An 11494-nucleotide genomic window follows, 5' to 3' on the forward strand; every position below is an offset into this window, starting at 1 on the left:
ATCAACACTGAATAACTTTTTCTCACTTAGCTCAGTCCAGTATAACTAAGTTCGACATTTCTGACCATAGAAAGCTTCGTACGATGCCATTTTAGTACTCACATTATAACTATTATTGTATGCAAATTCAACCAACAGATGAAATTTCTCCCAACTACCTTCAAAGTCTAAAACACAACATCGAAGCATATCCTCGAGTACTTGAATTACTCGCTCAGATTGACCATTAGTCTGTGGATGAAACAATTTACGAAAATGCATTTGTGTACCCAGAGCTTCGTGTAACTTACTCCAGAATCTAGAAGTAAACTATGGATCTAGATCAGAGATAATAGATATAAGCACACCATGCAATCTGGCAATCTCAGAAACATACAATTCTACCAATTTCTCAAGTGAATAATCCATACGTACTAGAATGAAATATGTTGATTTCATCAAACGATCCACAATAACCCATACAACATTTTTCTTTCTCAGAGATGGAGGCAATCCTGATATAAAGTCCATCGTAACACATTGTCATTTCCACTCTGGAATCGTCACAGTTTGTAACAAACTAGAAGGTACCTGATGCTTGGCTTTAACTTGTTGATAGATTAAACATTTTAATACAAAATCTAAAATCTCTTATTTCATACCTGGCCACCAATACATCTGTTTCAAATCACCATACATTTTATTTCTACCAGGATGTATCGATAAGCTACTACAGTGAGCTTCCTATAAAATCTTCTGAATAACATCAGAATTCCTCGGAACACAAATTATATTTCTAAAATACAAACTATCATCTAAATTAACATGAAAGTCTAAATTAGGTGTCGACTCAATCTGTTTCCGTTTTACAATCAATTCAACAACACTTTTTTGAGCCTCACAAATCTGTTGTAAAAAGGTCAGTCTAACTTTTAACTTAACTAATATTGAACCATCATCAATCAGCATCAACCGTGTATTCAAAAATCTAAAGTAAATAAAGATTTTCTACTTAAAGCATCAACAATAACATTAGCTTTTCCTGAATGATAGTCGATAATCAAATCGTAATCTTTTAGTAATTTAAGCCATCTACGTTGTCTCAAGTTCAAATCTTTCTGTGACATCAAATACTTTAAGCTTTTATAATCCATAAAGAGAGGACTTTTTCTCTGTACAAATGGTGTTGCCAAATCTTTAAATAAAATACAATACCTGCAAGCTCTAAATCATGATTTGGGTAATTTCTCTCGTGCGATTTCAACTTTCAAGAAGCATACACTACCACTTTGCCTTCTTGCATCAACACACAACCCAAACCATTTAACGAATTATCACTATAAAATACGAATTCCTTACTAGAATTTGGCTGAACCAACACAGAAGCTTCAGTCAACAATGCTTTCAATTGGTCAAAGCTTTGCTGACATTTTTAGACCATTCAAACTTGACGTTTTTCTGAGGTAGTTTCGTCAATAGCGTAGCAATCATCGAAAATCCTTTAACAAATCTCTGATAATAACCAGTTATGTGACAGCCCTAATTTGGCCCTAGTCAAAAAGTGGTTTCGGGATCACAAAACTGAGTCCCAAAAATAATCAAATGTTATATTATGTGTTTATTTCATGTGAAAGTGCATGTGTGGAAATCCCATGCTTTGATTCTGCCATTTGTGAGTGAAATTATGAAATAGGACCTATGTGAAAATTTTTGAAAATGCTATAGGCTAATATTTAGTGGCCTAATAAATAGTAGTGCAAAATAGGAGGATTTGCATGTCAAACTCCCCATTTTATGTGTAGTGGCTGGCTATGGTGTTAATGGTAGACAACATGTGCAAATTTTTTTATTGAAGTTATGGCATAAGTATGGCACAAATAATATATGTTATTTTGTGTCATAAAATGTTTAGTAATAGAATAACAAAAAGGAAGAAAATGAAGGTTTTTGTTCATTCTTGTTCATGAAAGCTGAAAATAGAAGAGAAAGGAGAGGAAAAGAGCTCTTGAATGTTCGGTCACTTGGGGAAGAAAAATCCAAGCTCAAGAGCATAGAGGGGCAAAATTTGGATAAGGGAAAAGAGAAAGTAATCGAATAGCCGTTGTAATTGTTTGGCAACATTCAAGGTAAGTTCTTAAGTGTTTAAATTTGATTCCTTTTTATATGCCCAAGAGTTAAATTAATATGGAAAAGGGAATGTAAATTTTATTTAGTTAATGTGCCGAATATGTAATGATTTAAGGCTATAAGCCGATTATGGCTATTGTGCTTAAGTTGAATTGAATTTGGAAATTTGATGCACTAAATGAGTGTTACAATGAATAAACTGTGCCGTATATGTGCTGGTGGAGATATCACGATTTGTGATTATTAAATACCTAAAGGAAACCATGATGTGTATAAAATTATTATTATTAGTCCTTTGTGGTAGCCGAATATGGCTTGGCACTAAAGTGATTAAATGTGAACTTCGATGAGGTAAACTATTAAAAGTGTGGTGTTAGAAGACTATGGGCTAATACGATCTGTGGATTTGTTCCGTAAAGTAAATTATTAAGGTATGTGATATGTACTTATGCATGTTAAATCGATTGGAATTGAATCATGAATGTGAATTACGAAGCATAGGTAAAAATGTCTATGACATATATGTGAGTAAGGGTAAAACCATCGTAAATTATCGATAAGGATGGGCTATGTGCGGAACCATCTTATAATTGCTAATTTCAAAGGTTGTGTGTGAATCAGTGAGCAATATGTATATATTAGATGAATCGCGACCTTTTGGTTCTACTTGAATTAAGTTGTGCGATAAATAATTTATGTATATGACTTATAGTCGAATGGTCACTATGGGTTAAGTTTGAATGGTGAAATGGATATGTGATATTTATGAATGACTTTTGAACCGAAATGTAAACGATGGTGTTCATATGGAGCTTATACCCGAATGTTGCAAATGACTACGAATGTGATATGTTGAATGAGATGTATTAATATATGATTAAATATGCATGATATTTGATGTGTATTCGGGTTAAATCCCGTAGGCTTCGTGCTGGTATTATATCCGGGATAAATCCCGTGCTGGTATTATATTTGGGCCCTCGTGCCTAGCAGGCTTAGTGCCGGTGATGTGTATTCGGGCCTTCGTGCCTAGCAAGCTTAGTGTCGGTGATGTGTATTCGGGCCTTCGTGCCTAGCAGGCTTCGTGCTGGTGATGTGTATTCGGGCCTTCGTGCCTAGCAGGCTTCATGCCGGTGATGTGTATTCGGGCCTTCGTGCCTAGCAAGCGTAATGCCAGTGAAATGATATGTTATGTGAATTTGGTGTTCCTTGTAAGATAAGGGTTTAGCCGAATGTTAAAGATGAAATGATAGTGTATTGTATCATGCTTATATGGCCTAATGGCATGTATAACATGTTGGTAAAAATGCAATATGCTTTTATAATCGAATGATAAGTTTGAAATGAACGTGAGTGAAATGTTATGCATAAGCTATCAAATGCTAAGTGTGAAAATGAGATGAAAGAAAAGTGTTTGAGATGTATAATTATATATGTTCGAATGATGTTAGTACTTAATTGATATGAATATGTTATATGGAACTTGTTGACTTGATTATTCGGGCTTTTGAGCTTAGCAAACTATAATGCCGATGAGATACTATTCGGGCCTTTGAGCCTAGCAAGCTATAATGTCGGTGAACTGATATCGGGCCTCGAGCCTAACAGGCGAAATGCCGGTGATTTGAGGACTAAGGTACCTCGTGTTAGGTTGACAAATTAATACATTCAGTACGTTAAGTGGGCCAGGTACGCATTATGTACTCATATGTGAGTTTGATCTGCAATGAATCATAAGCGTGCATTGTGATACATACGTGAATAAATGTTATAACTATATCTATGGTCATGATACACCGGGTCAGGGTGTGAAAGTATGTGAAAGTATTCGATTTAATTATGTTATACGAATTCAGATTAAGTGTGATAAGAATGCTGAACGTGCATTATGTGTTTGTATGTATTCGGCCAGATGGCAATATACCTAGAATATGGCTACTTAAGAAATTGAATAATCGAAGTATAATTGCGTTTATTTGTTTGCATTGCTTAAGAATTACTAAGCTTATGAAAGCTTACTCCGTTGTTACATTCCTCTATTTTATAGATTGTTGACTTCGGTTACCTGCTCGGGTTGGAGTTCACCGGAGATATTATCACACTGTCGAGCTCACGCTATTGGTGTAAGTAAATCCTAGTATTTCGAGTCTATGGCATGTATAGGGTTTTAATGTTGAGTATGTGATATTATAATTTAGCCAAAGGTGTTGGCTAGTGATGTTTTGGGTCTCGTAAGCCCATATATGGGACAGATTGCATGTGAAAAGAAAAGTTTTAAATTGATTGAAATTTTTCGGCACTGTTTTTGTGTGATTGACTGAGTTTTAGTCGGGCAACACCTCGAACCCTGTTCCGGCGAGGGATACGGGCGAGGGGTGTTACAAGTTAAACCCAAAAAACTTTTGATTTCTAAAACATTTCTCGGAGGCTTCCAATCCACTATAGATGATATTTTATTTGGATCAACCTTAATACATTATGTCGATACCATATGTCCCAAAAATCCAACTCCTGAAGCTAGAACTCACATTTGCTAAACTTAGCGAACAACTATTTTTCATGCAAAGCCTGTAAAACAATTCTTAAATGCTGGGCATGCTCTATTTCATTTCGAGAATAAATCAGAATATCATCAATGAATAATACTATGAATCTGTCTAAATACGGTCTGAATATTTTGTTCATCAAATCCATAAACACAGCAGGTGCATTGGTCAAAACAAAAGGTATAACTAGAAATTCATAGTGTCTGTACCTGATAATATCCGGGTCTTTAACCCATAACTGATAATATCCAGAACGGAGGTTGATCTTTGAAAATACTATCGCACCTTTCAGCTGATCAAACAAATCATCAATGCGTGGCAAAGGATATTTGTTCTTCATCCTGACTTTGTTGAGTTGTTGATAGTCGATACACAATTGCATAGACCTATCCTTTTTCTTAACAAATAATACCGGAGCACCCCAAGGAGAAAAATTGGGCCTAACAAAGCCCCTATCCGTCAACTCTTGCAGCTATGATTTTAATTCTTTCAACTCTTTTGATGCCATTCTATACGGAGCTATCGATATTGGAGATGTTCCTGGTACTAACTTAATAGCAAACTCCACCTCTCTGACCGGTGGTAACCCTGGTAACTCTTTCGGAAACACATCTGTGAACTCATAAATAGTCGAAACTAATTCTAATTTCAACTCTGAAACCCTGGAATCAAATATGTAAGTTGGATACGCTTCACAGCCTTTTCTAACATATTTCTATGCCATCATAGCTGAAATAACATTAGATGTACCATCTAATCTATCTGATTCAATTCGGATCTTTTCGTTGTTCTGACATTTCAACACAATATGCTTTCGTCTATAGTTCACAACAACATCATGCAGAGTTAACCAGTCCATACCCAGAATTACGTCAAATTCATCAAATGGTAATAAAATCAAATCAGCCGAAAGTTGCAATCCTAAATCATCAAAGGACAATTTTTATAGACTGTATCAATTAACACATACTGACCTAAAGGATTCATTACTTTGACGACAAATTTAGTGGACTTAAAAGGTATTTTCTTATCTGACACTAAAGTTGTGCATACAGATGAGTGTGTTGACCCTAGGTCAATCAAAGCATTAACATTAGTATCAAAGATATAAAATGTACTAGTGATCACTGTAAACTGAAAAATATATAGGATTTTTCCTATGTAATTTATCAGCTTTTTACTTAAATTCATTGTTAAAACTAAGTAATTGTTTAATAAATTAATGAAATATGTGAAAATATGAAATTAGGACATAAAAATTATTAAATTGTGATTTTATGCTTTATTATATAGTTTTCATGCATAAAATAGCTTATTTTATATTTATTTGAACATATTATATTTTTAAGACATAAAATGGGCCATGCATGATTAAATTAAATAATAAAATATAAAATTATATTTAAGAATTCATTTTAAAATATTTCATTCATAATTTGGGTTTGAATTAATTATTTAAATTAGATAAATTTTGTTCTTTGGTCCTTTAATTTATCTATTTATTTTGGACAGGTCTGATAGCTTTGTTGGATTACAAAAATCGTCCAAATTGAAGACCAAGTATGGGTTGTCCACATAAACCACTTTTTGGTTTAATTACACAAGGTCCTTGCAATGTTGAAGAAATTAGAGATTTGTCTGAAGATTTACATTTGACCGAGTCTCAGTCCTCAGTTGTTATGGCATTTAAATTGCTTAAAAATGAAGCAAAATTCAACTCAAAATCCACTAAGCATGGTCAGAAACTCATTGGAAAAGCTTGAAGAGACTAAACCTCTCTATTTTTAGCAAACTACCCTCCTCTCTTCACCTATAAATAAGACCTTATTTTCCCTCATCAATCATCCTTTATCCCTCATCCCTCATCCATCATCATTCTCTCTATTCTATCAATCCTCTTTTGTATTTTCCATTTTCCATGCCTAGAATCATCTCTTCATAGAGATTTTAGCAATTAAGCCTCTTAAAGAGCCCTTGGTAGGCCACCTTGGAGAGCCATCAGCAAAGAAGCAAAGTAAATGAGTGAATGAGTCTTTTCGGTAAGAGTCTTGGGTGACAGCCACTCTTGTTTGGGTTTAAAATTTATTTTCTTTAATTTAATCTAAAAATGTTTGCTATGTCTTCTTTATTCTTGTTTACAACAATGTTAGCATAATTTTATTTAAGCTAGGATGATTGCTTTGATTAAATAATATTTATTTGATTCATGCTTATAATGTTTGTGCCTCAATCGATCATGTTTTCAATTAAAATCAACTATGTATTTCGTTCATACGTGATTGAAATGCAACTGAATTAGCTGAGCGGTCCTAACCAGACGACGGCTAGTAGACACATAATTGAAATGTGCATGCTCAATTTAGATCCTAACATGATTAAATTACAGGTTGCATAACAACTCTAACCAAGCTCTGTTATCTGCACAGTTTTTAGATTTGTATGCTTAAATTGTTTCAAACCTAACATGTCCCTGTTACCTCACACGAATGCTAAGAAACCTTTAGTAAATAAGGATCAGTAAAATGCGTATTTACTAAGTAAAGGATTCCGAAAGGACCTAATGTGGTTTCCAAACTCATAAAAGATTGAGTTGCCATGGAATGTCTTTTCGAATGTTATTAAGCATGTTGATAATAAATTTAGTCTAGTTAAAGTAATTGTCCTAGTTTATTTATGTTATAATTGTTGCAAATTGTGTTTAATTTTGCTAAATTCTACTTCATTCATATAGTTTGCATACTTAGGATAATTTGCATTAGGGATAATTGCATTTAGTTTAATATATTTTAATCATCGCTTCTCAACCATATTGTGTTTTTATGTACCAAATTATTAAGGGTAATTTTACAATCAAATGATTTAACAGAAATACAATCCCTGCAGAGACGATAACTCGATACTTACTTATTACATGATAACGATTGTGTACACTTGCACAAACCTACGCGTTACAAGTTTTTGGCGCTGTTGCCGGGGATTGTTAACTGTTGCTATAGTCATTTTTTTGTGAAATTATTTAATTCTAATTTGTTTTATTTTTAACATTACTAACTTATTATTTTTAATTTTGTGATTTTCATTTCAGGTGTATATGAGCATAGATCAGATTATCGATTTACTCCCTGTAGACCCTGAAATTAAACGAACTTTCAGATAAAGAAGATGTGAATGGACAGCTCAAAGACATGTCGAGATGGACCTTAGAAATGAGAATCAAGACCACGGTAATGAAGTCGATCATGTACAAAATCCCGTCCTCATTGCTGATGATAAGGATCGATGCATCAGACAATATGCTGTGCCATTTTTTAGTGAGTTAAATCCAGGAATTAGAAGGCTAGATATTGAGGCAACCCAATTTGAGTTGAAACCAGTGATGTTTCAAATGCTCTAAACAGTGGGCCAATTCAGTGGTATGCCCACAGAAGATCTACATCTCCACCTTTGATTGTTTATGGAGGTGAGTGATTCATTCAAGATAGCCGATATAATAGCCTAATTTTGGGGCAAGTCGAAATAGTAGTTTCGGGACCACTAATCTGACGTAGTAAAAATTTGTTTTATTATATTTTTGTGGTCTACATTTTTACAGATTGATTTTTTGAAAATCTCGTTAAAAAATTTTGATGTTTGAGCACTCAATTTAGCAAAAAAGACTAAATTGTAAAAAGTACAAAAGTTGATTTCTACATGCTAGATGTGTCTAATTGATGTGAAATTTTAAATTGAAGGTCCTTAGGTGGTAGTTAGACCATTTCTTAAGTTAGTGGACAAAAATAGACATGAGGTAAGAGAATTTTAGTGTTTTGAGAAAATGGCATTTTGGTCATTTAGTAATTAAATGTAATTAAAACCAAAAATCAAGCCAAAAATCTAGTCCATCTTCTTCCCTTGGTGCCGAAAATTTGAAGAAGGACATAGCTAGGGTTTTGCCACTTTTCAAGCTTGATTGTAAGTCCATTCTTGCCCCATTTTTAATGCTTTTTACATTTTTGAAGTTGTTATCACTCGATCTAGCTGTTTCTACCATTAATTTGAGGGATGATTGAGGTCTAGGGTTTGACCCATGTTAGATATTTGTGTATTTTGATGTCTAATGGTAGATTATGCAAGTTTAATGTTAGATAAACAACTTTTGCTAGGTGATTTTTGATGAAAATGTCAAAAGGACCAATTTGTAAAAAGATTTCAAAATGTGTGTAAATGTGTGATTAAATGGAAAAGGTGGCTATTCTAAGCATGAAAGAGATTTAGCTAGGCTTGGGTCTTGATGAAATTGAATAGATTTCATTTTACGAGCTTAGGGACTAAAATGAAAATATGTCAAAGTTTACGGGCAAAAATATAATTTTGCTAAAATGTAAGTTTTAGATTGAATTGGGTAATGTGATTAGTAAATGAGTTAGATTTGCTATTATAGATCAAGAGAAACGAGGTTCGGACCTAGACCGGGGGAAAAAAAAGTATTTGACGATTAGGTCCATTTCTACTATTTTGTACCGAGGTAAGTTCGCATGTAAATAATGCATTGTTATTTATACTTTAATTGCTTTAATATTTTATGAATCGTGATTTGATCTTGAACATAATTGATAAAGTGTGATAAACAAGAAATCTCGGTTGAACCTTAAGAATAGTTAGGATACAAATGTTATGACATTAGGGTTATTTGATGTTACGTGTAAGACCATATCTGGGATATGACATTGATATGGGGATTCGTGTAAGACCATAGCTGGGCTATTGGCATCGATGCAGAATCCCATGTAAGACCATATCTAGGATATGACATTTGTATGATACCATATGTGTGAGACTTCTGAGTATCCTTTAGTATTCCAAGTGGTTCAACGACGAATGCAACGAGAAAGTCAAAGTTGTGAAACTATGGTATGTTGTAAATTGGTACAGGTATGTACATAAAACTCATGCTTAATGAGCTCGATATATGATGAATCCCTCAGTAAGGTTGTGATTGAGTAAGTTTGATTATGAGTTTTAAAATGAAATTTATGTTAATTTAATTCAAGTTAATTGTATGTTAAATATGAGTTTATAGTGCTTGTTATTTGCATGGGAACTTACTAAGCTTTATAGCTTACTCCCCTTTTTTTTCCCTTGTCTTATCGTGTCACCAAGCCAGCTCAGGGATTAGAGACTATCGTAGATCCATTCACACTATCAACTTAATATTTTGGGTACCAATGATTTCATTATTTTGAGTTATGGCATGTATAGGGACTTGGTCTTTTTGTTATGTGTAATAATTGATTTGGCCAAATGTGTTGGCTTATGTTGGTTGATAATTAATTTTGTAAATGGCCATTGGAATTGGCTAATATTGGTTTAAGTATATATGCATATGATGATGTCTTTCATGGATGTGGAATTTGCATGGTTTGAGATGATAAGTATGAGATGTTGTATGTGATAGAAAATAACATGTAAATGATCTGTGGATGACTTGGTTGTGGCTGAATTGGTTGTATGTACATGCTTGGATTGGTGTTATATGTTGTTAAGTAGGTTTGTGCAAGGAAGAGTGACAAAATGGCTTGATAGATAGCCTTATTTTTGTCCACACGGGTAGACAGACGGTCATGTGTCTAAGCCGTGTGTCACACACGGCTTGCTCTATGGGGATGTGATCCTGTCGTGTGTCCTCTACACCTTAATTGTTGCAAAACAGAATGCTCAGAATTGAGCATACGGGTAGAGACACGGGCATGTGTCTCAGCTATGTGGACGACACGGCCTTAGGCACAGGCGGGGCGTATAAAGTCTGCACCTATTTTATAAAAATTATAAAAATTAAATCGACCAGACGACCTAAGCACACGGGCTTGTGTCTTGGCCGTGTGACTTCAATTTTTTCTTGGATGACAAACAAAGAGTTACATGGGTTAGGGACACGGGTGTGTGCCTCTTAAAACATGAAAAAATTTCTAAGTTTCGTAAAATTTTCTAAAGTTCTCGGTTTAGTCCCGAACAGCTTCTAATGCATGTTTTGAGCCTCGTAGGCTCGTAATAGGGACTTTATAATTAATTGCAAAAAGTTTTAATTTGTACAAAATTTATGTATCAGTTTTGTATGTTTGGTTATGTTTAAGTCTGGTAATGCCTTGTACCCTGTTTTAGCGTCGAACACGGGTAAGGGGTGTTACAGCTAGTATGACTGAAGACGCACTGAGGTTGAAGTTGTTTCCGTACTGGCTTAATTCATTGCCACCAAGTTTCATATCTACATGGCAAGAATTAGCAGAGAGATTTTTGGTTAAATATTTCCCACCTAGCAAAAATGCTAAGTTAAGGAACGAGATCATAACTTTCCTACAATTGGATGACAAGTCTTTGCATGAGGCTTGGGAGCGGTTCAAGAAGTTACTTCATAAGTGTCCTCATCATGGGATTCCTCATTGTATCCAGTTGGAGACATTCTATAATGGTCTCAATGCATATACAAAATTGATGGTTGATTCTTCTGCAAATGGTGTAATTTTGTCTAAGTCTTATAATGACGCTTATGAGATCATCGAGAGGATCACGAGTAATAACTATCAATGGCCAACAAATCAAACAGCTTTAGGAAGACGTGTAGCTGAAGTTCATGAAGTTGACGCCCTCACTTCATTATCAGCTCAGATATCGTCTATTTCCTCTATGTTAAAACAGTTTACTGCTAATAGTGCTAATAATTTTGTAGCTCAGCCACCAAGTCTGTTTGAAGTAGTTTCCTGTATTACTGTAGGGAGGGTCATTCTTTTGAGAATTTCTCATCAAATACCGAGTCAGTGTACTATGTGGGGAACCAACATCAAAATAGGAGTGGATAAGGGCCCTAG

The 11494-nt window shown here is 34.4% G+C and overlaps 1 non-coding gene across 1 annotated transcript; it reads right to left on the reverse strand.

The window, feature by feature from the left end:
- Nucleotides 1–10955: 10955 nt before the first annotated feature.
- LOC121210682 (small nucleolar RNA R71) lies at nt 10956–11062 on the reverse strand. Its single transcript, XR_005905796.1, has one exon. It is a non-coding gene; the product is annotated as a small nucleolar RNA R71 (small nucleolar RNA).
- Between the last annotated feature and the right edge of the window lie 432 nt (nt 11063–11494).

The sequence above is a fragment of the Gossypium hirsutum genome, chromosome A11 (assembly GCF_007990345.1).
Source record: "Gossypium hirsutum isolate 1008001.06 chromosome A11, Gossypium_hirsutum_v2.1, whole genome shotgun sequence".
NCBI lineage: Eukaryota > Viridiplantae > Streptophyta > Magnoliopsida > Malvales > Malvaceae > Gossypium > Gossypium hirsutum.